Here is a 25352-nt window from a genome sequence, read left to right as displayed (position 1 = left end):
ACCATCGAGCCGTGTCTTCTTTATTTCTTCACTCAAAATACAGTATCCTTATTCTTGTTTATGCACAATACATACCTAATAATATCAAATTAGAAGGCTGAAATAGTTCGATGTAAACCCCACATTTGACCTCAAAATCAACTGTAAATGGTTTCGAACCGTTTTGAGCTATTCTGGAGCCTCTTCGGCCATTGAAAATTTCAGATTTTCAAAAAGTGCCATAAAAACTGTTCTAATTGCCTTCAGTATCGTACAAAACATGATTGTTTTATTAAATGTATGTACCATCATTTTCCGAAATCGATTTCTGCCAATTTGAAATCGTTCGGTATATTTCTCCTTCTCCAGCAATTTCACGATTAAATTGAAAAAAATCTTATATTTAATTTATGGCTTATTTTTGACATGACGTGTCAACTGGAGATAATTTTGGGCAGTTTGGAAACCTTCGGCGATTTTCTATTGGCGATTGCAGGTTCCTAAAGAATATTATAAAATCTGTTGAAATTACTCTTGAAAATCTGGAATTTGCAAAATATATTATTTCTGGAGTCTTCACAACGGTTTGAAACAACCTTTAATCCATTCAGCATGTTGAAATCGGAGCATAAAGTGAATTTCAATTTTCCAACTTCGTTTTAATAAATATAACGTGAAAATTCAACGTTAAAAAATTTGCTGGAGACTCCAGAACAGCTCAAAACGGTTCGCAACCGTTTCCAATCGATTTAAATTGAATGGTCAAAACCAACAGATTTCAGCTCTTTAGGGTAATTTGGTGAGACTTCGGGGTTTCCTCATTTTTGGCCCAAATTTAACTGTCAAAAATTCGCCAAAAATCTAGAAATGCGTTCAAGTATCTACAATCTACATTGTGACTTAATATGACCAAAGTTGAGCATATCGTGGTTTATTTTTGGCCTGACCAGTGCCAGTGCGATTTGAAACATCTTGCGAAAACTCAAAAATCGCTGCAAGGTTCTGCGTATAGAATGGTCTAAAGCTATAGTAGTTGTTAAATATTGATGTGTGGGAAATTTTTTTAGATGTTTGCAAATTTGCCAATATCTTAAAGAATTTTTCAGATTTTAAAAAAATTTCCCTAAACCCAAAATTGAACTATTAGCTTCTGAAATTTTGGATACTTGGGTTTTACAACATGCTTTCTCGATCTATCTTGGTCTCGTTCAAATCGGAGATGCGAGTTCAAAAGCTTCTTTCGTAAGGTCTTCTTTTATAACGTTTCGAAATGCCCCAAATACAGCATTACAAATGAATAAAATAATGTGAAATGAAATTCCTATCAAGTCGTGAAAATAGGTTCGTTGGTAGCGTAAAAAAAACAACAACAAAAAAACACACACAGCTGGAAAAGTGATAGGTATAGTCTTCAACGAGGCCAAAAAATATACCATGTCACGACATATTTGGTGAGAAACATTTTAAAGCTACATATAGGCAGCAGATAAGCAGGTCTTGTAAGTAAGCTCGATAAAAAAGGACCCTCGCTGACTTACGTAGGTATGTACCCCGATATGAGCATATTTTGGGTGACGTTCATCGCAAAAGATGCTATCTAAAAATGGTTCGATTTATCGGTAAAAGCGTCGTGTATGTTTTCTATATCTAGAGTAGGTACCTATTATAATTAACCGATGACGTTCAGTGTACCACCTCACCTTTTTTTTTCCCTTCGTGAGTCATAAATCATGATTTTTTTATCGTTATTCCAATTTCTTCAGTTTTTTTTTCAATTTCTACGAGTAAGGTCGAAATGATAGTAATTCCACTTACGTAGTTTTTTAAAATCCTTTTTTCGTTTTTTCAATGGCTCGTGTGTAAGTAGATAGGCACATTTATTCTTTTTCTGTTGAATTATTTTTAAAAATAAGTACATATAATAGGCGACAGAACTTTGGAAAATAATGGTCTTTTTCGGTCTCTCAAAAAAATGTTGGTCTCTTTGTACAAAGTCTTCCAAAATTCAAAAAAAAAACAAAATTGAAGCCTTTAAGTGAAAATTATTAAAGAATTCTTACAGACTTCAATTTTTCGTTTATTTTTTCAAATTGAGAAGCTCCAAAAGGTCAAATTGTTTAACGAACCGAAGGATTTTTTTCTTTTTGGAAAAAGAGAAGGAGATTATTTTCGTTTTGTAAAATGTGTTTTTGATAATAATCAACAATTAGGGTGTTGGAAAAAATGCCATCTAATTTCAGACATTATGCCGGACTTTTAAAAACTTGAAAAAAATTTTAATTCGTTGAAAATTTTATTTGTATTAAATTGGACTTCTACGTGGTAACAGGTTTAAGAACTTGAAACAAAATTAATGAAATGCTGAGAGGCCCAACAGATAGGCAGAAGACCTTGAGAAGCGAGACAGACGGGTCATTGACCGGGAGAAGTGAGACAGGCAGACATACAACCTTGAGAAGCCAGACAGGAAGACAGACGTTGATCAGGGCCGTAGAGAGCCAGCGAGGGCCTGGGGCAAAAAAATTGAGGGCCCCATGAAAAATTCCCCCTTTCCCCCAACGAATCCACGGGTCAATGACCTTGAAAGGCGAGACAGGCAGGCAGATGACATTGGAAAATCCCTTCAATTCTTGCGAAAAACAAGTATGATTCAGAATTTTCCTTGGAGCGGATACTTTTTTCCCTTTTTGGGAGGAGACTTTAATCAGGAAACCAAAGAAAAGATTTTTTTGGAAAAAGGGTCAAATGGAAAATTTTTGAATAAGTAAATCGAACTTTTATCAAATTTTTTGATTTTTGTTCAACTTGGAGAAAAGGTTCCCTGCACAATTTTTTTTCCTCTTGTTTTTTCTGCATACATTGTTTATCATTAAATTTTTGCTGTTGGAATGCAGGATGGAAATTCAGATTAGTCATATTGGTCAAATTTTCATTTATCAGGGCAAAATTCAAGAACAAACTACGAGATTACCATATTCAGAAATGAGTAGCTCTGTAGGTATCTCGGAATAATATTCATATTGTAACGCATTAAAAATGAGTGAATTTTCGAAAAAGGTGAAATGAACTCATTACGTAGGTACTTACACGAGTTCTATATACATGTAGTGCATTTTTCAATAGCCATAAATAACTTGTGGTGGGACGTTTTGGTAAAACAAAAAAACCACAAATGAGATGCCCACATTTCGGGGAGCACATTATTATAAAAGACGGGTAGATATACTTTGAATAAATTGTGTATAGGTATACCGTTGATAGATGGATTATTCGCGGTGATTTACTTTTGATACCGAAACAATTCTCATCAATTATCATCCTACGGTTGTAAACCTAAAATGTAATATCTCTACCACGATGTAGCCGGCCAATATACCTCGAAAGGTTGGGGAGTCGGTGCGGTGGCTCTCGATGGGCTACATTATACCTATACCAGTAAGTATACCTATACGAATTTAGATGAGATGCTTATAAACTATGTATGGTATTTGTTCTTCTTCTTCTCGGTGTTCTTCCGTTTCGAGTATATTACGCTATACATCGTATCGTACTATATACGTATATGTAATATATTTATGAATTATGGGGAATTATAACGTTTAAATAAACAAAGAACATCGTCCAGAAGTTAAAGTATATGTACTGAAGAGACGCTAAAACCCGCTGCGAAGTGTCATATAAAAAACATAAACGAAAACATGTTTTAATAGTTAAATTATTAAGTAAATTAAAAGAATGGTTCGAATGTAAAAAAAAAAAAAAAAAAAAAGCTGAAAGAAAAAAATCTCAAAGTATAAAGATTTGATTCGAGTCTGCGTTCCATAAGAAGAGTCCAACTAATTCACGTTTTCCAGCATGGCACGATGAGGTGAAGAGGAGAACGAACTCGATCATTCTATGTAATTTTTCTCCAGTTTTAGGACGAGAATTTTTTTTTGAACGGTTACGATAATAGCCTATCTACTATATGTGCAAGTAAACGCACGCTGTATATTGGATGATGAGTTTGTGTAAGTTCATTCTCCATTTCGATCTCGATGTATTTAATACATACATAACAAATACACATAGGCTATATTACGAGTACGAGTACGCGTAGTATAATATAGTGGAGAGTGGAGTCAGGAGTGGACGACGGACGCCTTCCAAATGCTATTTATCATTCCGATTCGACGATGTTAGTTCATACTTTTCGACCATTTTTCGGGACTCCTGCGGGGCGACTTGATGGTTTTATCATTTGTACAGTCGTATATTACGTCTCTTATTTTAATTCTTTTCGAAATTTATCGACTGAAAAAAAAATCGAGAGAAAAATACGCGTATATCTACTTCTTATACACATACTTAGCAGACACTTTGTTACTAAATATTTTACGACATTTTTTTTCTTTTCTTTTTTCATAAGAAAATGTTATTTTTTTGATATACTAATTTTTAAATTTATTTCTCTTTTTTACGCTACGTTTTAGTTTTTGTTTTTTTTTCTTCCTCAAATATATTGGACATAGTTTTCGTTCAAATTACTCGGGTGTCATTTAATTAAGTGTTTCTTGTCGAGCTTGGACAGTTTACTCGAAATTTTTTAATTTGGAATGTAGGTATAGGCAAACAGATAGTGCTCATGCCCAAGTAGTTGTTCGGAGTTACCCATAATGGGTAGGTAGTATAGGAAGGTATGTGAAAAATGATTATCTTTCTGCCAAGTTGTCTCATAATTGTTATCAGCCGAACCCGTGTTGATTACGAGTATTTGTCCATGGCTAATCGAACCTATTGGTGCGTACTACGCAGATAGATATACTTATTTGTACCATTTTTTCTATTATCACAAAAAATGAGGCACAGTAAAGGAAGCGTTGATAGCCCAGCGGATAGTATATAAAAAAACAAATGTATACCTTCAAATTTCCAATGTGCGGTAGTATGAAAATTGCACGCTTCAATTGATGAAAAATTTAAAATGGTCTACCCCGAAAAATGTCGTTTTCGGTCACGTTTTATTATAAGCTGGACTCGTAGTCCAATTTTAATACCAGTAGAAAAGAAGATTTTTTTAGCAATAAGTACTTACATTTTTGAAAGAAAAAAAAAGTTTGAAATGTGGAAAAAAGTGATTGGGCAGCTGAACTTCGAAAATCTTTCATTTTTTTCGTATTCTCTCTTCGAATTACATATTGAGGCGACTTTCTGATATGGGTGAAAAAGTGCACGTTGAGAGCCTCGATCCATAATTTTAAAAAAAAGTTGTAAGAGACCTACAAGGGAAAGTCTTAGCAATTTTATATTCGAAAAGTTTTCACAAAAGGTTTTGAAAATACGAAAAAAATAGCATTAAAATCAATAAAAAATCATCATACTTAAAAGAAAGAAATTTTAACAAAATTTGAAAAAATTGCATAAAACATCATTAAATAAATTAGGAACATGAACAAAGCTTCAAAAAATTGCTCCAGAATAGTGATGAAATTTTTGTAAAGTTTGAAGGAACTTGGTTAAAAATTGCGAGTAGCATTAGAGGATAGAGGAGGGACTTGAAAAATTGAAATCACGTTGTAAATTAACAAAAAATTATCATTTTTCAGTAGAATTTTTTGCAGAAATTATGAACAAGGTAGGTATTGAAAACATGGTAAAATGATATCAGCACAATTTCATAAAACATTACTTATTTATTTAAAACCAACAAATGACATTGCGAAAAAAAACACGTCAAAAGTTTCAAAACCACTGAAATCAAAAGTGAATAAAAAATTATGAACTTTTAGTTAAATTTGGCAAAATTGCATTAAAAAATGTCAAAATAGCATAAAAACATCAAAGAAACATTTTAATTCACTAAAACAGTGATCGAAGAGGCCGGAATGGAGTTTTGGTCAAATTTTGATAAAATAAACCAAAAGTTCATAAACCGTCCATGAAATTATTCAAAAACATGAAAAAAACGTTAAAACCATTGCAAAGCAGTAAAACACAATGAAATTTCAATAAAATTTGAGATAAACTAAAACATAAAAATCTATGACAAAATTATTTGAACTAATCGAATTTTAGTAAAATTGATGAAATGATGAAATTTCGCGAAAATTGCATAAAAAATTGATTGCTGAAACCTTTTCTATTACAATTAACAAAGTGTTAAAGTTGAATAAAACAATAAAAATGAAAAATGAAAAAAATTAAAATAAATGCCAAAAAACTTTCAACAAAAGAAGGAGTATCGATAAGGCCATTTTTTGGGCCCGGGCAGTTATCGACTCGACCACTCTTAAAATGTCGTAATAAATATACCAAATATACGAATCCGTGGTTAGTTGACCCAAAATGACCAATTTTTGGGCTCCAGGGGTTCCCAAAGTTGCGAATAAAGAAATAATTTTAGTAACCATTGAGTATTATCTTCAAAAACGTTTTTATCGTAATATATCTGTTTGAACCTGATAAACGTCATGCGAGATGATTTTTCTATTTTTGACCCTCGGGGGCTGAAATTGAGAGGTTTTGATTTTTTGAAAATTTTGGAACCACAATTTTGGACCTACCCCCTTGAGCCCCACCGAAAAGCTTTTTACAGTTTATTAGTATCTGAAAGACGTCCATCTTACCAAATTTTGAGCTTAATAAAATTTTGCGCTGGTACTCAAAAATCCAATTTCCCAATTTTTTGCAATTTCGATATTTTGGGAACCCCTAGAAAACTAGAAACCTGCGATTTGCGCCAAACGTAACGTCTTGTGGTATACTTATATTCAATTATCCAAATGAAAAAGTTTTATTTAGCTCCCTGCATATTCGTAATTTTGAACGCTTATTTTAAAGCCCCCCACTTTAGGCACTCCTAAAAAAAGGCGTTTATGCATATTTTTTCGAATAATTTGAAGAATTTACATTTGAAACACACTAGCAAGTACTCGATAATTTTTCATTTGATTTTTCCTGTAACTTTCAAAATTGAGCTATTTGGGGTCAAATTCTGAGATTTTTATTTCGTTGAAATCGTGAAAACGTTATTTTCACGTCTTTTCGAAGAGTTAAATCTCAGAATTTGACCCAAAATAGCTCAATTTGGAATGTTACAGGAAAAATCATATGAAAAATTATCGAGCACTTGCTTAGTGTGTTTCTAAAATGAATTCTTCAATTTATTTGAAAAAATATGCATAAACGCCTTTTTTAGGGGTGCCTAAAGTGGGGGGTTCTGAAAAAGGGGTTCAAAATTGCGAATATACAGGGAGCCTAATTTTACTTTTTCATCGAGATTATTGAATATATAGGTACCTTAAAACGTTAAGTATGTTTGGCGCAAATCGCAGGTTTCTAGTTTTCCAGGGGTTCCCAAAATATCGAAATGACGAAAAATTGGAAAATATGGATTTTCGAGTACCAGCGCAAAATTTTATTGAGCTCAAAATTTGGTAAGATGGACGTCTTTCAGATACTAATTAACTGTAAAAAGCTTTTTAGTGGGGCTCAAAGGGGTAAGTTCAAAATCGTGGTTCCAAAATTTTCCAAAAACTAAAACCCCCAATTTTTGCCCCCGAGGGTCGAAAGTGGAAAAATCATCTCGCATAATGTTGATCAGGTTCAAACAGATATATTACGCTGAAAAAGTTTTTGAAAATAATACTCAGTGGTTCCTAAAATTCTTTATTTATTTACAACTTTGGGAACCCCCGGAGCCCAAAAAATGGTCATTTTGGGTGAATTAACCACCGATTCGTATTTGGGACATTTATTACAACATTTTAAGAGTGGTTGAGTCGATAACTGTTCGGGCCCAAAAAATGTCCTTATCGATACTCCTCCTTTAGGTTGTATTGCTAAATTTCTATCTGTTTAGTTAGGACATAGGCATAGGCCTAATATATTTTCTCTTATCACTTTCGAACAACATAATCTCCAGATCCGTGATATTTAACAATAAATGGAGGATTTAAATTAATTTTCATTATACTGAAATCATAGAAAATAAATGTTATCACTCGTGAGAGCGATTTTCAAGTTCCAGTGATACGGTTTATCAATCGAGAGTTGAGACCTTGTCAGTTGAATTAGTTTTCCCATCTCATTCGACATTCGAGTAAAACGATTCGAGATTTAATTAGAAATAACGCGAAAGGCCAGCATCATTCAATGAACGACTCGCGATCTTAATCCCCTTATCTAGCGCAACGATCGCGAAAATCCCGACTCGGTGAATATTTTAAACGGCTATCAACGAAAACCTCGTATCTACCGTACGCGTTATCTTTGTTAATTATCGCGACAACGGTATTAACAAATTGGTTTAATTATACACCATTTGCATAATTTTTTTATTTAACACTACAAATACTCGTACGTTGCCGTTGATATAGCTAATCAGATTTTATAAATTATAAAACAGTGTGAGTTCTGACAAGAAGTGAAACGCTACAGTCAACCTCAACTTGCCAAATACACCAGTAGATAGGTAGGTAGGTATAGTAGGTACTACGACCTGTTTGGAATTGAGAAGAAAAAAAAAGAGCAAACCGGGCGAAAATTGTGTAGGTTCGTATATACTGAAACGGCCATAGTGCGGAATAAAATACCGCATTAAAAGCAGTTCGCGATGAAAACGTTTGCTGACGAAAAAGATAATGACTAGGTATTTGCTTTTTTTTTGTTAGCGAGTTGACCGTGTTATGATCGTTTAAAAATTCTTCGTGAAATATTACACTGGCTAAATGATTACTTTAATTGGTGCGCATGCTGCGTTAAACTCGCGCTAAATTAATAAAATGTTTCTATACCTACTCCGTATTAGGTACCTACTGATATATCCGTACATGTTCATCCACTCTTCTTCTGCTCCATCGCCATTGCCTCGATATAGTATAAATTTTGTCACTGTCCAAACGTCCACTGTCTTCATTTTTATACAAGTATAACTCGAGCAATCTACCGCATTTAATGAGCGCATACAAGTTTCAAGATTGAGTATTCTAGTCCAAAGATGAGACAAAAAAGAGCAAAAAAAAAGTCACAAATGAATTAACATATACTGCGATAATCGTCTAGTCCACTGTAGAAAACATAACTAATGTTATGAATGTTATGATACTCATTATCCACTCGAGATACGCATTAGGTACCTATGTACGTATATTATTGCGTATACTAATACGTAAGCGAGTAGGTTCAATTATGTACAAAATACACACAAGCAGATGCCTAGATAATTTTATTCAGCATAAATCTCTCGTAAGTAACGATTGTATATTTTTGTATCCGCGAGTACAACAATTTTTTTGAAAAATAATTCTTCACCATCTTGATGAGTAATAAGCTTGCATCCGGGTCATTCCACGTCAAGTGAACCAAGAAGTGGTAGGGGGGTTCGGCGATTTTTTTGGAATTTTTCCTGTGGAAAGACCATCCGAAGGGATGACCAATTGCGCAAATCGCAGCCTTCTAGCCCATTTTTAAGGGCAGTCAGGGGGTGTCAAAGTTTTCAGTGAACCTAAAATATTGTCCATTTCAGCAGTGGATTACTCGATAACCGCGATACCTGCCAAAATGGAACATTTTTCCATAGTTAGGGGTTTTAAAAGGCTTTTTGATGATATCATAAAAATCAGTGTTGCCACTTTTTTTCGTACACAAAATTAGCTCAAAAAGTTTCGAAACGTAGTTCTCATATCGTTCCGACTCTCGAAAATTCTGAAAAAAATTAAAAATATATTATGGACAACTTTTCATGCTGAACAACATATTAAATTGGGATAGTAACATGTTGCAAAGTCGATTTAAAAAATTTTTAATTTTGCGAAAAAATGCGATTTTTTGATTTAAAACATGAAATAAAGTTTTGATAGGTGAAGTTGACCCATTTGACCCTTATTTTACGTATCTGTTATCCTGTCATGGGTGACATGGGGGATTTATACGGGAGTAGTACCATTTTGTAGCTCTCGTCGAGGCGAACACAGCGCGCTGCCTACAAGCCCCCCTATCTATTCATGGGAAGAAACTACGGGCGTCTAAATTCTAGAAAATGAGTAGTGATGTTAAAATGGTCAAACAAGCAGGACATCATGAAAAAAAAGGGGAAAATTGCAGAACTTTCTGAAGGACACCTTTTTCAAATATTTTAAAAGTTGGGAATCAAATAAAACCAAAATTCATCACTCTTTACTGAGAAATTGTTATGAAATACAGAAAAAATGGCTCAAATAATTTCATTTTCTGACTTTGGGGAGGTGAGTTGAGTTTATAGCGTTTTTATTAGTTTATTCATCAATAGCAACCTCTGGCCTGTATTTTGATATGTCGCATGATTTTTTCATCGCGCATATTTCGCGCATTTGCTCAAAATTTTTGGGCGCAAATGCGCGCATATGCCCGCAATTGCGCGCATTTGCTCAGCGAGCATATGCTCATAACATCACTAAAAATGAGCAAAACCAAAAAATGAAAATTTGTCCAAATGAAAAATTTGACCTAAGGAACTTGTAGAACATTTTTTTAGATGAAAATTGCAATTTTTGAGATTAGCCTACCTTCATTTTTGAAGGATCCATGCAAGTTTGAAGTTTTGAAACAGATCAATTTCTGAAAAATTTCAAATTTACTCAAATTGATCTCTTTCAAAACTTCAAAATTGCATGATTTCTTCAAAAATGAAGGTAGGCTAATCCCAAAAATTGCAATTTTCATCTAAAAAAATGTTCTACAAGTTCCCTAGGTCAAATTTTTCATTTGGACAAATTTTCATTTTTTGGTTTTGCTCATTTTCTAGACTTTAGACGCCCGTAGTTTCTTGCCATGAATAGATAGAGGGGCTTGTAGGCAGTGCCCCTTGTTCCCCGTGATGAGAGCTACAAGATGGTACTACTCCCGTATAAATCTGCCATGTCACCCATGGCAGGTTACAAAAAAATCAAAATTCGAAAAAATTCAATTTTCAATTTCAAACATCAAAAAAAGTTTAAATTTATTCAGTTGTCTTATTTTGACCTTTTTCTGACGTATTTCATGAAAATGATGATAAAAATTACACTCACAACAAAAAAATAAAAATTCGTTCATTTTTTGAATTTTATCAAATTTTGATTTTTTGTGAGGAGTTTATTTCATCGAGTGAAAGGGTTTTTTCGCGGTTATCGAGTAATCCACTGCTGAAATGGACAATATTTTAGGTGCACTGAAAACTTTGACACCCCCTGACTGCCCTTAAAAATGGGCTAGAAGGCTGCGATTTGCGCAATTGGTCATCTCTTCGGAAGGTCTTTCCACAGGAAAAATTCCAAAAAAATCGCCGAACCCCCCTACCACTTCTTGGTCTAATTGACGTGGAATGACCCATCCAATGCCGTATGTATTTATGAAGAGGACTCGATATTATGGAAGTACCTTCAGTCCAGTTGAAATATTTATTCAATTTCTCATCGATGATTTGACCAAATTCGGGTTCATCGGGTTGATCAAAATCGCTACTAACGCAGTGTGTCATAGCACGAACTCATTGGATTTATCAATGAGTAGATATCCAACAATAAAATTTGGCCCCTGAAATTTGGGTTACGAAAATTTTAAGATATTTTGTAAGTCTCATCCAGACAAAATTCTAACCCATAGTGAAAACCCTGTTCCCTTCCAGTTCCACACATGTTTACAGCAGCCCATCACTGGCGGTACATACTCGTATCATCTGTTACACTTTTCACAGACGCCCAACAGCGGCGGAGGTCCCAGACTCTCAGGAGACTTGTCAGACAAGACGACCGAAAAATGGTCATCATAATCGTACGAGTACTACAACTCATTGATGATTGTGCGGACTACGGATGCCGTATACCGTATAGCTGTGTGATGAAGTAATGTAGTGAGTACCAGCGCGCATATATTTTCACTGTAAATGAAGCCGTACTGTGATCTCCCATTGGGTGTCCGATAAGGAATGCGTATCTTGGGTAAATACTAAAAATGCAATCTGTCCAATTAATTTGGTTGTAAAGTTGTATCCACTACCTAGTAGTCTGTCAACTAGATATAGTGCTCTATTCTACCATAATCGGCGCGGCCGCCACATTGAAACTTGTTTCATTCACTAAAGTAAAGACGCTCCATGCCACTTGCCACGCCTCACCGCGCTTTGCCATCATTGCCATTGCTATTGCTATTGCTATTGCTATTGCTATCCAGTAGATATCCATTACAATGCTCGTAGACGTTCTTACAAATGCGCTTATTGTTTACCATGTTACGTCTTTATAAGTACGATATGTAATGCATCATCAGCGTGTAAAGGCGCCGCTTCATACAAAGTATGATATAATGTACCTTTTTGGTGCTTTTTATGAGGTATATGTACTTAGATTAGAGGGTGGATTGCGGGGGAAAAAAAGTCGGAGGATACTGACCAAATTCAGTGTAAAGGCCTTTATTTTGAGTTGGAATTGAAAGTCATCCAGAAAAAATCTCAGCTACGGAGAAGCCCATGGCGAGGAAATAGGGGTCCTCAAAAAAGGGCGTTTTCAAAAAAATCGTGAAAAACGGTATTCAAGGTTCTGCGCCAATGTATAGGTCATTACCATCCATTGAGCGGTGAAAAATTTGAAAATCGATTATTTTTGGGTAACTTCGTGTTTTGAACATTTTTTTCTTCCCAAATATGTATTTCGCATTAATTGTGCGAAAACATCAAAAAGTATTTCTGAAACTGGAAAAATATTTTGGAGAACAGTGGAGCTAATTTTTTGGTTGGTACCTATTGCCAATTTCAAAAAACTCGAAAAAAAAATGAATATAAGTAGGTATAATAGCCATATTCTTCTCAGAAAGTAAACGAAATCCACTAATCTAAATCAACTTACAAAGCTTAATTTTGGTAGGGTATAGGTATAGGTATGTAAATACCAATTTTGGATCCCTTCGGATCGATTGAAAACGGTTTCGAACCGTTTTCTCTTTTACCTAATGTTAGCATAAGTATAAATGAATTTCATAGGTAGGTACACAGAAAGTCAGCTAGACTTTCAACGTCAATGCGTTTCTTTCAACTTTTTAGGAATCTTTTCATTCTAGAAAATCACTTCAGACGGAGGAAAACGATTGGATCTGATCAAATCTAGTCTGATCAAGATCAGAGTTATTCAGGTCCGAACAAATCTAATTCTATCAAAATTTTGATCTGACTACGTCTAATCAGATCTGATCTGGTCAAATTGGATTCATGTTATGCCTGGATCAGATCAGATCAGCCACAAATCAGACCTCATTGACGACAGGCAATCGAACAGTTCGAAATTTAGGACATCCAGCGACCGATTGTCGATGTCAGCAATGGTCAAACATTTCGAAAAATTAAAAAAAAAATCCTCGACATTTCAAAAAGACAAACACAATAAAATTCGTGATTCATATAAACGTTTTGAAAAAACAAATGCCCGTAACGTTCGTTGTGACCACAATTACACGGGTTATCAAGCTTCAACTACTCGTACGAGTAAGTAAATGAAATGGATAAAAAAAAAATATATGCCCGAAGGGGCCCACCACCGGTGAAATAAATCTTCAAAGGCATAAAACTCTTACGCGACGCGTAACTCGTAAGAATACGACGAATAAAAAATACAAGTATATGCTGGTGTAATCATGGTGGTGGTTATTTGCTTTTGAAAAATTACCCAATAAATTGTCTGTAGGACGTTGAATTTTTTTTTCTTCGCCATAACTGCACACTGCGCTATAACTACGCTGCTCCAAGTTAATCGTGTAATATATTACAATGCGTTGACAATAAAACGTCATCGATGTAACAAACACACCTCGTTTCATTGCAAGTATCTTCACCTTGGTATATACCTTCGCACTTTCCGTATAGCGTACTATAAGTATAACATAATATAAATACTGTGAGCTATAGGTCAATAAAAAAAAACAATAAATACGAACGAATAAAATTAAACAAAAAAAAAATGCAAATAGGGGAACCATCAATTTTTACCAAATCCACCTGCATGTCTATACTTTTGTCCAACTATGTATATGCCTACTCGGTACCTCTAGGTAGGTACTCACTTACAGCAGGACAGGGTAATGATCGCAGGGAATCAGTGAGAAACTTTCCCTCGACCAAAAAATATTGAGCCTTTCATCGTCAAAAAAAAAAAGAAGAAGAAGAAAAAGAAGAAACAAAAAGGAAGAATGAAAAAAATACTACAAGCGAAACGATCATCGTATTATAATACGTTTTCATTTTTAATTTGATAATAACAACAGATGGATGAAACATATACACGAGTATACATTTGTATCTACCATTGTGTAACCGAATCTCGATTATAAATGATTTGCTCGTTCGGCAACGACGACGACGACAAGGACGTAAAATAAAATAATACTTAGTAATAAAAAAATAAATCGAAATACGTAATACGTTTTATCCCTTGGTTTTTATTTTTTTATTTTCCTTTTTTTTCATTTGACAAATGAGCGACGATGTAACGTTGAAGCAGAAAACACTACACACCATTGTTGTCTTGGTCGGCGATTGGTTGAAAATGACGGCTGTTTTCATTCCCACAAAACACCCCCTCGACCATTTTTGACGTTTTCTTAATAACCTTAATACGTTAAGAGAGGTACCTGTCTTTTTCTACCACAAGAATAGGTAGGTAGGTAGGCTACTCGTATAGCATTTTTTCCCTCCACGCTATATAACGCTTCTCCTGTATTTTTATTTTTACTCCTTTACACTCCTTATTTTCGCTCGTTCATCTCTTAGTTTGAGAGTTATTTATATTTTCATTCTTTTTCGCCATGTCGGCGAGTTCGCGAACGTAAAACGAATCTCCCTCTTCGAGATCTGTTCGCATTATTCGGAATAAAATTGCGAGCATCTAAAAATTCAAAGATCAAGCGCTTGATTTCGACGACTATCTTCGATAAATTTTCACGAATTTAAATCTAACACGGGTACGGGTAGCTTAGGTAGGTACCTAATTAGTCTTACGGCAGTGAGTGAATGGTGACCTGGTTTTTATCCACGAGTAAGAGATAATTTATTGACTCGTGATCGAATAGTTATATTGAAATTGTAAACGATCAACGAATACCTGGAGATTACTTCAAATTTTTCAACTCGTATCAATGCTTTCTCCAATGCGTTATGCGTTCGAGTTCGAATCAAATATTTGGATTGGTTGAGGTAACGATTCCCGATTTCACTATAATGTAATCCGTGCCACACAAACCCCACCAAACTCGTACAATTTCTCTCTTTACTTACCTACCTATTTTGTTACAGCAGTGTTTATACATTAGATACTGACATGTCTTGCTCCGTATCAGCCATCATAATTATGAATTTAAATAAGTATACGATTGGGTACCTACTTACTTCCCTTCCGGCACAAAAACTTTTGAATCAAACAAATGGAAATCAAAAGAGAGCCTCAAAATATACCACCATCAGCTATAAAATTACAGGCGTTGAAAATTCATTTTTGGATTTTTGGCGAATTTTTAAACGTTTAAATTTTGGCCAAAATTGAAAAAAAATTAAAATTTTAGTAAATTACCCAAGAAATCTGAAATTTTGCTTAGGTATATAACTATTTTCAACCACCAGAGTTAAATTGGTGATGGTTTTGAACCGTTCTGGAGCCTCCAGCAGATTTTTGGATTCTCCAGTTTTCGCGAAAAAATGTCGTAAATAGGATGAAAATTTAATTCAGCGCCCGTTAACTCAGAGTTGCTATCTTCGTGACCCATTCGAGCGATTTAGGCCAGTACATATTTTCGAAATCTTTTTGTGCTCGTTCTAATTAAAAATTTTCTTCGATGATATTTTTTTGAAGAAATGGGAAAATGAAAATTCGCTGTAGGCTTCAGAACTGTTCGAAGCCATTACCAATCGACTAACGAAGTCAAAAATAGAGTATAAACCAAATTTCAGCATTGTAGGGCGAATTGCTAAAATTTTGATTTTTTCTAAATATTTACCGGAACTTGAATTTTCAAAAAATGAATTTCAGCACAAAAGCCAAAACCTTGAACAATCAATATAATATATATTGTATATATATAGCTATTTTGAAAATGCTGTTAGCCTGTTACCAAAAATCCAACTGTTACTGAAATCTCATCGAAACTGAGTAGTTCCCTGGGTAATTTCATATGTCATCGATGACTTTTCAAAATATTTTTTTTTACGATCAGGTATACTTTATCGATGAAAAATGACGATGGGCGCCAACCACAGTTCTCCAAGTGCACAATTTTTGAGGAGAAATACCTGCGAAATCGCCCAATCTTCGGATTTTAATTAGCCAGTCCACGTTGTTTCATATTCTGCGCTAAAACCTTCGTGATATCATTTTTAGATCACCACCTCATCCTGAACCTCTCCTAAAATGGACGGAATCATAATTTTTGAGTGAAATTTTCATCTTTGGCAGTTTCCACACAAGTTTCATCCAACCTTCAGGGATCCTATTACCGAGGGTTGTTTCAAAATTGGGAAAATATTTTGGAATACAGGTGGCAATTGTTTTGATTATTATTGCCAATTATTTTGAAAAACTAAAAAAAATGGCTGAAAACTTACCCTAGTCGTACAGTTTTTCTGTAAATCGTTCAAAGGTGGAAGGAAAGAATAACGTGAATGATGATGACGATATAACTGAATGAAACGTCCTCGTAAAAATTATTACGACATCGGTGTTGCGGTAACTATAAAATTGTTCAAAATGTTGTAAAAACGGTTAAAATACAATCAAGATTTTTATGATTTTTTGAAAATAGCTCCGAAGTACTGCACCTCTCATTATCTACAGCTCTAGAAGTTCAAATCTTTGAAATCTTTGTCGAATTAAATTTAAGTATTTTTATAGCCCCGACAGTGCATGGCTCAATGTCAGAATTACTGTAGGTTCATAATTTTTTGTACCTCCTCCCCTCCCCGAGGAACCGAAAATAATGAGTTTCGCCTTATCTGTTTAAAAATCTTCTTTTTGTCCCGGTGTAAGTAATCAAAAATTATGTTTTTGCCAAACTCGATTGTAAAGTTTTTTTTTTTTTTGCCCAATTAGCCCCAGTTAAAAAGTGTCAATTTTAGAAAAAAGCTTGACAAAATTGTCAAAAAAAAATGTCTAAAATAATGTCAAGCAATCTTGTTCTTACCAAAATCCCCCCCCCCAAAAAATACTGTTTTTGCCAAAATTGTCTACAAATTCGAGATCGTATTTGTATTCTAAAAAATGAGAAAAGTAGGGTCTGTAAGGGGCACGTTCGATTTTTGATTAACAAAATTTAAACAGGGGTTTTCCGCTTTTCCGGTTCGATGATTTTCAATCTTACCTAAACGAATATTTAGTATAAATAAATAGAAAAGTTTTCGAGACAAGAATACGTACAACTGTTCGTTTTCTCGATTGAGGCAGGATTTCAACGACTCGAGCTGTACCTATTTGGATAAGTACATCTACGTTGTAGACAACCTATCAAACTGATTCTACGGAATAGAAAGGCTCGATTTCTAAATACGCCGTGTTATCCGATAAAAACTTACGCAAGATGGAAAATTTTTTCTTTTCTTTTTTGTTTTCCTTTGAAAAGCAGCAGCAAACATTGTCGAAAGGCCAAAGCGTACAATAGTTTAAGAGTCATTCGTACGTGTTTTCCAAATGGTCCCGCTGAGACTTTATGCATATACGTAGTATATATTTTTTTGTAAGGGGGCACGCAGCCAAAGCAAAAACAGCTTTTAAAGGTCAACCATGTTGGTTTGAATATAAACCACCCCATGTAACGTCATAGGTGGTCTGTAACGTTTGTTCGGTGGCACATTCCGTGTTTTTTTTTCCTCGTTTTATTATTATTATTTTTTTTATATACAATGGCGCAGATTTAACGCGAAATAAAGACCATTTTAAGGATGATTAGCGAGGTCTATTTAGCGCGATAATTTGTTCGCGTTTAATGATCACGAATCCGCGTGGTTGCTTTCAGTCGCGTTTGTTGGTCGTTTGTTTCGAAACAAAACCGAACTTAAAACCTTGGCGAACCTCCGAGTAGTTGGAGCGAAATCGCCATCGCGTCCACTCGATTCCCATTTTCTAAATGCTCTGGCAATTCACAATCGTATGCGCGAATGAGAGATACATTTACGTATATATTATTTAATGGACGATTGCTGATCGAAGAATCATCAGCATTGATTTCCCGCAGCGGAGGTTGATAAACAGGGTTTGCCCTATTCAATACCTAAGTGTAATATTGCGTTGACTAATGTGAAAGAAATCTGTAGTAAAATACTCCAAAATGTCAGCTTTTATCTGCGGAACCCGAGAAAATGAAACTGGATTTGTTAACATATCAAAGGTAGATGCAGAAATTAGAACTATTGCCTCGGGATTTTAGCTTCAAGTTGATAAATTGACATTTCAAGGTAACCTTACGAACCCAACTCTAGAATCCAGTAGGTATTCACAATTATTGGCGAATAAGTAAGTAGGTAAGTGTAGTATAGAATTTTCATCAAATGCCCTAAAAATCTAGTGAAAATTTTGCTTAAATGGAAGCATTAGGTTATACGGATTCATTTGAAAATTGATCAATTTCGTAAATTTTGACACCTCGAGATTTTATGTACCTACGTACGAGTATAAGGTGCCTTTGATATCTATGGATAAAAAGGAGAAAATTGTCGAGTTTTTTTTTAGTATCATGCTGCATGGAATGGAGGATATTCATTCGTTGGTTTTTTCCAACGGTTCGTAACGAATCGACAAAACAAAACACCACAAACAAAAAACAGAAGAGTACAGGAATAAGAAAAGGTTTCGTGTCGTTACAACGCCTTCCTGCGACTGACTAGGCTAACGGTGAGGTAGAGATGTACTCGCAGGCGCGTACGCGTATGGTATAAAGAGGTAGATGCTTTAAGTGGCGTTTTTCCGGCTCTTTAAGGAGGACTGCAGAAATCAGTGGAACAAGTACTAGTACGAGTACCTATGCATTGTGGATGGTTGAAGCTGAGAGGCAGAGGCGAGTGACGCGGACGCGGCGACGAGTTAATCGCGCGTCGAATTACTCGTAAAGTAAAGTACTCGGCAACGGCAACGGCAACGGTTGAGCCTGTGCCCCTGCCCTACAGTTGGAATGGATAAAGGCGGCGCGGCGCATTTTATTTACGGGTAAATAGAGCGTGCAGTCACTCAAAAATCAATCGAAGAGTAACGTAGAGGCATTGTAGCTACCGGACAATGGGCTCTCTCGAAAAAATACTTCACAGCGAGAGGTTGCATCTTTGTGAATACATCGGTTGGTGGGCCGCGTACCGGTCCACGATGCCGATTTGTGCCCCCCGGGGGTGCGCGCGAAAGTCAACTCGACGACGTGCTAGTGTCGTCATTTTTACAACTCTACGAGTAGCTTTAAATGCCGATCTGCGATCGTCGAAACGTAAGAGCGTTTACTTCCGGCCACGGCAGCCACCGCGATACCATAAGCCTAGCCAATTGGAAAAACGGAAAATTACGCAGAAATCGACCGCGAAACCGGATTAAAGCGATTACTCGTCCTGGTTACCGCGTTTAAGTTTGGCTACGTTACTCGTACCCAGCTCTTTTTTCCGTATCTAGCTGTTTTCTGTAATTGCGACTCTGTTCGAATCCACCAGAACCTACGAGTATAATTTCTCTACTCCATTCGACTTCAATTCACTTCACTAACCGCATCTATTTGTTGGGAGCTGTTTGCGCTCTGATTTGTCCTATAATTTGGGTAGATAATTGTTTTGAAAATTACAGCTCAATTCATTAAAAACGAAGAAGACTCGAACGCAATCCTGAAACATGCACTTGCATCGAGTTCTATAAATCGAATCACATTCTACGGTATTTCAAGAACTCAAATTTTGCTACTTTCTCAAATAATCTTTTGAACTGACACCCTCCGATTTGAAAAATGAAACTAACAAGGGAACCTCTTGAGGTGTCCACCTCCGATTTGAACAGGACCGCGATTATTGGAAAGAACATGTTCTAAAACCCCCAAATCCAAATTATTAGCTGCCCAAGTTCATTTTTCCATTTTTGACGAATTTTTGAAAATCCAAAATTGACTATTTCGGTGATTTATGCTTTTTTTTTTTAAAAAGTACGTACTTGATCCGTAAAAATGTTCAAAATAAATCCTAAAACTGATATTACCCCCCCCCCCCTCCATCCAAATTTCGCCATTTCCAGCCATTCTGGAGCCTCCAGCGCTATTTTTCAATTTCTCCAGAATTTTGAATTTGCTCCAGAAGGCGTGAATATGAAGTTGGGCAGCTAAAAATCGAGTTGTGTGTTGTACTCAACCTGTTTAACTCAAGAATGGTTTTTTAAAAAACCACTCTTGAGGTGTCCCTCCCAAAACCGACTCAAATGTGGATAAACTTGTTAAACAGATCGAGTATAACACACAACTCGATTTTTAGCTGCCCAACTTCATATTCACGCCTTCTGGAGCAAATTCAAAATTCTGGAGAAATTTAAAAATCGCACTGGAGGCTCCAGAATGGCTGGAAATGGCGGAACTCGGCCTCAGGGGGTTTGTTGTGTTCAAAGTACAGCGATTCGCGCAAATTTGGAAAATTTCCTCGCAAACGGTAACATTTTGATTTTTTTGGATTTCTTATTAAGAAAAAAGGTGGTCAAAAACCACTCTTGAGGTGTCCCTCTCAAAATCGACTCAAATGTGGATAAACTCGTTGAACAAATCGAGTATAACATACAACTCGATTTTTAGCTGCCCAATTTCATATTCACGCCTTCTGGAGCAAATTCAAAATTTTGGAGAAATTGTAAAATAGCGCTGGAGGCTCCAGAATGGCTGGATATGGCGAGATTTGGATTTGGAGGTTAATATCAGTTTTAGGATTTATTTTGAACATTTTTACTGATCAAGTATGTACTTTTTAAAAAAAGCATAAAATCACCAAAATTGTCAATTTTGGATTTTCAAAAATTCGCCAATAATCGAATAATGAACTTGGGCAGCTGAAAATTTGGATTTGGGGGTTGTAGAACATGTTCTTTCCAAAAATCGCGGTCCCGTTCAAATCGTAGGCGGACACCTCAAGATGTTCCCTTGTAAAGTTTCTAAATTTTTGAAAATTTGAAAAAAATGTTGGATTTTTCCGTGAAGTTTCAGATTACTCTGGAAACTTCAGCAGAGCTCAAAACTAGTAGCTTTGGAACTGGAGGGTTGAAATGAAGCAATTATTCAAGTTCGTCGGTTTATTTTGTTCGAAGAAAAAACATTTCACAAAAAGGAACTGAGAAATCGTCATAAAACTCACAAGGAAACCTTTACAGCTCTTAAACTCCGATTGAGCTAAAATTTGCAAATTGCGAAAATATAAAATCTTGGTAGGTACCTATATTAATTTTCTTCAAAAAGAGTAAAATTTCAACCAAAAAAAAAATCTAAAAACCGGGTTAAATACAAAAGTTAACACCCCTCCCCCCCGATTCGTTTGGCACCAGTTTCTCTAGCAGTTTCAAATCCCTCTCTACATAGAAGGCGAAGGCGTTGTAATCAACTTCGGCAGCTGAAAATTTGAAGAAGTGCAAAAAAGGTAATTTTCACAACTTTGACTATCTCTCCTGACCACAAATAAAACTAACTTGAGTTCAAAAAACTCACACTGTTTTTCGTTTTAGGCTCTATATATTAAGTGCATTTTCAACCCAAACACAAAAAAAAAAGTTTCAAATTGTTGCCCAATGTTACAAGTAGATATTTATGCCAAAACATCGAACGATTTTTCTCTGGGAGGTTCCAAAACCGTCAAGTATCGATACGGTGGTGTCAATTTTTTGGCCATTATTTGCTAATTTCAAAAAAAAAAAAACAAGAAAAATGGCCAAAAGTTAAATTTTCAACCAGTCTGTAGAACCTTATACTTAATGGTCTTGGAATATTGCAAAATATCATAGGTAGCCATTTCCCCCAAAATAGGTTAGGTTGGAGTTGGTGAGAAAAAAATCACGATTTTTTCGAAAATGCCTTCGCTTTGAGAATCCACATCTCCCCTTCGGGGAATTTCCAGGGATAAAAAATTTTCCAAATAACATTCAGCTAAAAATGAATGTTTCCAGGAATGGAACATATATCGGGCAAATCGACGAGCAAATATCCATTTAGTGTCGTAAATTATTGGGCATATATGTAGATATTGTGCATGAATTAAAAATTGATGAGTTTCGATTTTAGCTAATTTTTCGTAATAAGTATTGTGTTCTTTATTCCAGTGCACTTGTAACCTAAATCATACAATGAAACGAAAAACTTGGTTGTTCATTGATATCTGGTTCAGAACTCAGCATTACCGACAGCAGTCATTAGTTGATTTAGACCCATACATCATGATCGCCAAGTAGTTGCAATGATGCTGAATTTGAGACGAAGTGATGCAGTTGTAGTTACATAGTTGGTGATATCATGGGTACGTCGTACATTAGTAAATATTATACTCATATAGGGCAGAATCAAGGTAATATCTATACCTATACTAGTAAGTATGTGATATACGGCGTTTAATATCATTTTTCGATATAATTTAGTAGCAATTTCGGTTTGACGCATAGCACAGTGGAGAGTAAATCTTATATAGTTGATAATATGTGTACTAGAATGTTGTACGGTGTGGTGTGGTATGGTATGGTGTGGTATGGTATGGTGGTCGGGTAATAGGTGATGGGTTATGGGTATCGTAGCGTCGAGTCGGAGTCGGAGTCGGGCGTTGGAGCGTAAGCGTATACGAGTGGATCGTGATATACCGTCAAATCACGAAGCGAGGTATTATTTATTTAGTTAATAAACAGTCGCGTTGTAAAGTATATTATAAGCAAAATATAGTATAGGTAGGTATAAGTTGGTGGATAGGTAAAGGGAGATCTCCGTTCGAGTAGTCTGTCTTGGCATTTTGAAAAATGGCCTCCGCTTTTGAAAACTCGGTTCGGCTGTGCTCGGTATACGAGTACCAGTACGTCTACGTATATAACGACGTTATAGGCTATACTATACGTAATATGTAATATAGTGATAAGTAAACGTGCTGTAGACGTTATGGTATACTCGAGGTAGGTATACAGTATAGAGAATATCGGTGAGTATATTGGTAAAAACTTAGCTAGTTAAAGAGCGGCATATAAGGTGGGATCGGGGGCCCGGGGTGACTGCCCACTGCGCTCAAATTGGCTCGAAATACCATCTCTATAATATACTTAATACGCCACAGCACACACATCGTATAATGTTTTAATGAAATCTTTACAACGAGCGCGTTTTCCTACTTCCATGTATGTACATATACTTCTACTCGTACCCTGCCTCCGTCCGCCTTGTCGACTCGTTTGTTTTTTTAGCTCTTGCTCTTAGTCTTACTCGCTCCTGTTGTGTACGAGTATAAGTATAACCACGTTTTTCATCTAATCGTAATATATTTTCGCTTCCTTCGAAATGACATTAAATTAGTTTAAAAGATATATTAACGTCGCGGCGCAGTGCAGCGCAGCGCTGCAGCGTATAGTGTGGCCGCGGTGGCGTGCCGTTTTTCAACACGGTAGCCATTTTTGCTATAGCTATAGCTATACTCACTCGTACGAGTAGATGCACCAAAGGTAGTGTGCATATACCTACTCGCGATGTGTTGACATAGTGCATAACTGCATACCATGCACGAGTACGCGGTGATATGAATTCTTGGCAAAGCGATTCGATTATTTTAATCATCGACTGTATTAATATACTTAATACGATACCTACCTACGTATTTGTATTTGTACTCGTATATGAACATATAATGAGTACCTACATTACGTAAGCACTCGGATTGCCTTTAGGTACTCTGCAAAATTACTCGTGTTTCATCTTAAGTACAATTACCCACCTTAATACCTTCTCAGTTCTCACTGATTCTTGACGGAGAAATAAATTTGCTCTGTATATCTATAGCTGCTACTGTCATAAAAGTCGAAGGCTGACCTGACCCTTCATTTGCTTCAGTAGGACCGATGGTCCATGTTCCCTCAGAGTTACATTCTTTAGTGCTGGAATTTGGAATTTACTGTCACATCGTACATATCACTTCAAGGCTCTAGATTCGCATTCAGCTAAACAAATTGCCTCGATCTAAACTGGTCGTGTGATCATTTCCGATCAGAGTTTTCTTTTTGACGCTTTTCTTTCTTATTTTTTGTAATGCCTATCATACCTAAGTCTACAGAAACATCGTACACCACTATTTATAGGGAGGGGGGGGGGAGATGCAGGAATCATAAATTCCCAACTGACTCATTTAAAATATACCTACTTCTAACAATGGAACATTTAGAACTGGTACCCTCCGATTTGAACGAAATCAAATTGAATTGATTGATAACCCAAATTTTGAGTTTTGAAATTCATTTTTGATTTTTGGCAAACTCGGTATAGCAGGTTAAGATGTTCAAATCAACCTTTAACGGCTTTTCAATCGAAACGTGAGAAAGGATCGAACTTCTCGAGGTGTCTGCCTCCATTTTAAACGAGACAGTGATTTTTGGAAAGAGCATTGGTCTGAAACCTCCGTAGGTAACTAAAATTTTGGTAATCCAAATTGATTTTTAGAGAATTTTTGAAAATTCAAAGTTGACTATTTCTGAGGGTACGAAAAAATGTACATTTATTGGGGGGGGGGGAATGAAGGAGATAAGTCTTGAAACTGGCATGAACTCACTCGAATCGAATTTCACTGTTTTCTCTGATTCTGAAGACTCTGGTGTGATTTAAAATGTTTCCAGAATTGTAAAATTTGAACTGCTAAAAATCAAGCTACGAGTATAACTATTAGGTGTCGATTTGAGAAAATCTCTTCACATTTGGGCGGGTTTTTAGGCGTATATCTCGAAAGTTTTCATTGTGAGCTCAAAAGTTCGACTAGGATGAAAAAATCTCATCGAAAGAAACTGTAAACGTACTCGTATATGAATGCATCGCCACGCCAATTAAAATACAAAATTAATCTATGTAAAAAAAAATGAAATTTGGTGTACCTACTTACACGATATTCAAACCATTTTGAGTAGTTCCAAAGTCTCCTGAGTCCTGAAGATTTTTTGAAACTGAAATATCCGTAAAATTTTACCCAAGAAAGTTGGAAAGGCAAAATTTTAGTACATTATACTCCAATTTCAACTTTCCGAGCCAACAGGAGATGGTTTCAAGCTGTTCTGGAGCGAGTAGCTATATTTTGAAAATTCCAGGTGTCCAAAAAAAGCCACGAAAACTTTCCAAATTAACTCGAACACTTACGATCGTGATTATATGTAAGTACCCACTGAAGTCAAATTGGGCAGATTTTAGGGCGATTT

At 35.7% G+C, this 25352-nt stretch overlaps 1 protein-coding gene across 1 annotated transcript in view; it reads left to right on the top strand.

Annotated features, from left to right (window-relative positions):
* The window catches only part of LOC135833893 (ARL14 effector protein-like), a 216828-nt gene that overhangs the window by 149445 nt on the left and 42031 nt on the right, over positions 1–25352 (top strand). Inside the window, exon 5 of the mRNA XM_065347710.1 lies at positions 22251–22444. The gene's annotated coding sequence lies outside the window, so the exon portion shown is untranslated. The remainder of the gene's footprint in view (positions 1–22250; positions 22445–25352) is intronic.

The sequence above is a fragment of the Planococcus citri genome, chromosome 2, assembly GCF_950023065.1.
Source record: "Planococcus citri chromosome 2, ihPlaCitr1.1, whole genome shotgun sequence".
In the NCBI taxonomy this organism is placed as follows: domain Eukaryota; kingdom Metazoa; phylum Arthropoda; class Insecta; order Hemiptera; family Pseudococcidae; genus Planococcus; species Planococcus citri.
Note: the sequence above shows the minus strand (reverse complement) of the source record. Positions and strands in the feature narration are given on the sequence as shown.